This window comes from Schistocerca piceifrons, unplaced genomic scaffold (genome assembly GCF_021461385.2).
Source record: "Schistocerca piceifrons isolate TAMUIC-IGC-003096 unplaced genomic scaffold, iqSchPice1.1 HiC_scaffold_1344, whole genome shotgun sequence".
Taxonomy (NCBI): domain Eukaryota; kingdom Metazoa; phylum Arthropoda; class Insecta; order Orthoptera; family Acrididae; genus Schistocerca; species Schistocerca piceifrons.
This window is the reverse complement of record NW_025727174.1, coordinates 135,001-140,081: the sequence shown is the minus strand read 5'-3', so window position 1 is coordinate 140,081 and position 5,081 is coordinate 135,001. Positions and strand designations below refer to the sequence as shown.

Here is a 5,081-nt window from a genome sequence, read left to right as displayed (position 1 = left end):
CGACTCGAAGGAGAGGTCCCGCCGACGCTCGCACCGGCCGCTACGGGCCTGGCACCCTCTACGGGCCGTGGCCTCATTCAAGTTGGACTTGGGCTCGGCGCGAGGCGTCGGGGTAGTGGACCCTCCCAAACACCACATGCCACGACAGGCGGCAGCCTGCGGGGTTCGGTGCTGGACTCTTCCCTGTTCGCTCGCCGCTACTGGGGGAATCCTTGTTAGTTTCTTTTCCTCCGCTTAGTAATATGCTTAAATTCAGCGGGTAGTCTCGCCTGCTCTGAGGTCGTTGTACGAGGTGTCGCACGCCACACCGCCAGCCGGCTGTGCACGCTACCGAGAAAGTACCGGTATGCGAACCGCCAGGCGACGGGCGCGCATCGCACGTTTGAGGAGACGCGGCCGGCCCCACAGGCGGCCGCGACACTCCCAGGTCTGCGAAGCGGGGCAAACGCCGCGCGCTTCAGTATACGTAGCCGACCCTCAGCCAGACGTGGCCCGGGAACGGAATCCATGGACCGCAATGTGCGTTCGAAACGTCGATGTTCATGTGTCCTGCAGTTCACATGTCGACGCGCAATTTGCTGCGTTCTTCATCGACCCACGAGCCGAGTGATCCACCGTCCTGGGTGATCTTTTCTCAGTTTCCGCCGTCTCTTTCGAGACGGTCGCATAGGCGGGAGTGAGGCGTGTGGCGGCCCCTGTTCCAGCGTTCTGTGTCCAACGGCCTCACGGCCGACGGGCGTCGTACGGCTCCACACCGGAGCGGACAGGCACTCGGGCGAAAGTCATTCAAAACCGGCGCCAGGCGCCAGGTGCCGCAGGCCAGCCGCTCCAGCGCTTCAGCGCTCGTACCACACAACATTGCCGCTAGTTTTGAGAGGCACGCGTGGTTCCGCACGCGGCGCACGGCTACGGCGAGCCGTACAGGTAGCGTGTTGCGCGACACGACACGCACATCGAAAGACATGCAGTCTAGTCGGTAATGATCCTTCCGCAGGTTCACCTACGGAAACCTTGTTACGACTTTTACTTCCTCTAAATGATCAAGTTTGGTCATCTTTCCGGTAGCATCGGCAACGACAGAGTCAATGCCGCGTACCAGTCCGAAGACCTCACTAAATCATTCAATCGGTAGTAGCGACGGGCGGTGTGTACAAAGGGCAGGGACGTAATCAACGCGAGCTTATGACTCGCGCTTACTGGGAATTCCTCGTTCATGGGGAACAATAGCAAGCCCCAATCCCTAGCACGAAGGAGGTTCAGCGGGTTACCCCGACCTTTCGGCCTAGGAAGACACGCTGATTCCTTCAGTGTAGCGCGCGTGCGGCCCAGAACATCTAAGGGCATCACAGACCTGTTATTGCTCAATCTCGTGCGGCTAGAAAGCCGCCTGTCCCTCTAAGAAGAAAAGTAATCGCTGACAGCACGAAGGATGTCACGCGACTAGTTAGCAGGCTAGAGTCTCGTTCGTTATCGGAATTAACCAGACAAATCGCTCCACCAACTAAGAACGGCCATGCACCACCACCCACCGAATCAAGAAAGAGCTATCAATCTGTCAATCCTTCCGGTGTCCGGGCCTGGTGAGGTTTCCCGTGTTGAGTCAAATTAAGCCGCAGGCTCCACTCCTGGTGGTGCCCTTCCGTCAATTCCTTTAAGTTTCAGCTTTGCAACCATACTTCCCCCGGAACCCAAAAGCTTTGGTTTCCCGGAGGCTGCCCGCCGAGTCATCGGAGGAACTGCGGCGGATCGCTGGCTGGCATCGTTTATGGTTAGAACTAGGGCGGTATCTGATCGCCTTCGAACCTCTAACTTTCGTTCTTGATTAATGAAAACATACTTGGCAAATGCTTTCGCTTCTGTTCGTCTTGCGACGATCCAAGAATTTCACCTCTAACGTCGCAATACGAATGCCCCCGCCTGTCCCTATTAATCATTACCTCGGGTTCCGAAAACCAACAAAATAGAACCGAGGTCCTATTCCATTATTCCATGCACACAGTATTCAGGCGGGCTTGCCTGCTTTAAGCACTCTAATTTGTTCAAAGTAAACGTGCCGGCCCACCGAGACACTCAATAAAGAGCACCCTGGTAGGATTTCAACGGGGTCCGCCTCGGGACGCACGAGCACGCACGAGGCGGTCGCACGCCTTCAGCTCGCCCCACCGGCAGGACGTCCCACGATACATGCCAGTTAAACACCGACGGGCGGTGAACCAACAGCGTGGGACACAAATCCAACTACGAGCTTTTTAACCGCAACAACTTTAATATACGCTATTGGAGCTGGAATTACCGCGGCTGCTGGCACCAGACTTGCCCTCCAATAGATACTCGTTAAAGGATTTAAAGTGTACTCATTCCGATTACGGGGCCTCGGATGAGTCCCGTATCGTTATTTTTCGTCACTACCTCCCCGTGCCGGGAGTGGGTAATTTGCGCGCCTGCTGCCTTCCTTGGATGTGGTAGCCGTTTCTCAGGCTCCCTCTCCGGAATCGAACCCTGATTCCCCGTTACCCGTTACAACCATGGTAGGCGCAGAACCTACCATCGACAGTTGATAAGGCAGACATTTGAAAGATGCGTCGCCGGTACGAGGACCGTGCGATCAGCCCAAAGTTATTCAGAGTCACCAAGGCAAACGGACCGGACGAGCCGACCGATTGGTTTTGATCTAATAAAAGCGTCCCTTCCATCTCTGGTCGGGACTCTGTTTGCATGTATTAGCTCTAGAATTACCACAGTTATCCAAGTAACGTGGGTACGATCTAAGGAACCATAACTGATTTAATGAGCCATTCGCGGTTTCACCTTAATGCGGCTTGTACTGAGACATGCATGGCTTAATCTTTGAGACAAGCATATGACTACTGGCAGGATCAACCAGGGAGCTGCGTCAACTAGAGCTGAGCAGCCGGCCGCCCGGGAGTGTGTCCCGGGGGCCCGCGCGAACACGCAAGCGTCCGCTCAATCATTCTGCAAACAGGAGGAGGCTGAGCTCCCCTGCACAATACACCTCGAAACCCTCTCAGGTCCCGGCGGCGCGCAGCGCCGTCCCAAGTACTTGGTCGGGTTCGAGAGAGGCGCAATCGCCCGGAGTTAGGCGAGTAGACGCTTTCGGTGCGACCACCCGTGCTCCCAACTGAGCTTGCCGCTGCCGACAGAGGCCCGGGAGCGTGCTGTCGTGGCATTGCCGGCGGGAGACAACACGCGCCACCTACGGTGACCGGCAGCTCCAACGCCAGCGCCACAGAAGGACAAAAGCCCCACTTGGGTGCCGAAGCGAACTCTCCCAGCACAGCGCACGCGCCAACACATCCGCACAGCTGCGATACAAACCACCAGCGAGAACCGCTGGGGCGACCGAGCAGCAGACGGCGTCGCGGCGCCGAGCGCCGGGCGGCGGCGCATCCTCAACGCACACAGTCCTCAATCGGACCAGCACACTGAAGATGTCCACCGCGCTTCGCACCGGGCCCGCGAGGACCTACTTTGGCCGCACGGCGCCGCGCGCAGGGTGCGCCGGCGCGCAGCTGCGACGCCTGCCGCGTCCGTCGGCCGGCGCGCCTGCCACTGGCCGCCCCCACCAGCCGGCTGTAGCGCGTGCGCCCACGCACCGCGCGGCCAGCACGCCGGGAGGCGCCCCCTCACCGGCCGGGGACGGTCCCACCCAGCCACCGCCGCGTATCGCTTCACACCCAGATGCCGTTCAGTTTCGTCGGCATGGTGGGTATCGCTGGAACAACCGGTTAGTACCTCAACCTATCGTCGCCATCACCGATTCACCCCTAGCGAGAACAACCGCACCACAACAGGTTACCATTTGTTCATTTGCGTAACTTCACCAGAAAACGCAGGCGTCCATCGCCATTTGCAACTTCAACGATTATTGCATGCCTGTGTCAGGTGTCACGCCACACTACGTCTGCCCACATACACGCAACAAAATGTGCACGCCTAGACAATACGTGGAAGGTGGCCCCCGTACGTATGCGATGTCCATTGCTCGACACGACTGTCAACCGGCCTCTGTAGCATGTCGCAGATATGGAACGCGGTGCACCATGCCATCACGGTGTGTGAGGAGAGACGACTAGGTCCGAATACATCAACAGACAGCTCATGCTGATCGCCATCCACGGCGTCCGTTCCTCCCACACGTCTCTATGGCGTACCACACTGCAATCCAGCTCTCATAGGGAGACGACACGTAGCTGCGTGCACAATATTTGCACTGTATGGTCCGCCGTTTTTGGGCGCAGTCGTTGTGCGGTCACACATGTGCCACGATGTATCATTCAGTACATAAGGACGAATGTGCAGTACAGATTGTGGTTCACGCGTACGACATCAGCGGACAGTTGACACAGGCCGCACCACAACGTAGCCTGAGTACGTCGCATGCGAAGGGCATTGAACATGCAAACTTCTCACCAACCAGCTTGCGAAGGCAGGGGGCAAGGTGGGGACGTGGGGAGGGGCGGCATGTACGTCCTGCTGCCATCCACATTACAGTGTACAGCAGGAGCATGTGGAAAGTGAGCAAGACTTGCAAGGTGTTTAACATGAAGCGATACACAGGGGTGCGGGCAGTGCGAGTAGCGAACTATATTGCGAGGGTTGCGGGTGGGCAACACTACAGTAATTGAACGAGTCGTATAACAATTACAGAGCAGGTTTAGGCGACAACGTGGGTTACGTTAAGGCGACAACATGGGTTAGGTTAAGGCACAACATGGGTTAGGTTAAGGCACAACATGGGTTAGGTTAAGGCACAACATGGGTTAGGTTAAGGCACAACATGGGTTAGGTTAAGGCACAACATGGGTTAGGTTAAGGCACAACATGGGTTAGGTTAAGGCACAACATGGGTTAGGTTAAGGCACAACATGGGTTAGGTTGAGGCACAACATGGGTTAGGTTAAGGCACAACATGGGTTAGGTTGAGGCACAACATGGGTTAGGTTGAGGCACAACATGGGTTAGGTTGAGGCACAACATGGGTTAGGTTAAGGTACAACATGGGTTAGGTTAAGGTACAACATGGGTTAGGTTAAGGTACAACATGGGTTAGGTTAAGGTAC

General features: G+C 56.7%; 2 non-coding genes across 2 annotated transcripts; both read right to left on the bottom strand.

Moving 5' to 3' along the window:
• Positions 1 to 471: 471 nt before the first annotated feature.
• Positions 472 to 626, bottom strand: LOC124732430. Its single transcript, XR_007008697.1, has one exon. It is a non-coding gene; the product is annotated as a 5.8S ribosomal RNA (ribosomal RNA).
• A 351-nt stretch (positions 627 to 977) lies between these two features.
• Positions 978 to 2,887, bottom strand: LOC124732445. Its single transcript, XR_007008710.1, has one exon. It is a non-coding gene; the product is annotated as a small subunit ribosomal RNA (ribosomal RNA).
• Positions 2,888 to 5,081: the final 2,194 nt, after the last annotated feature.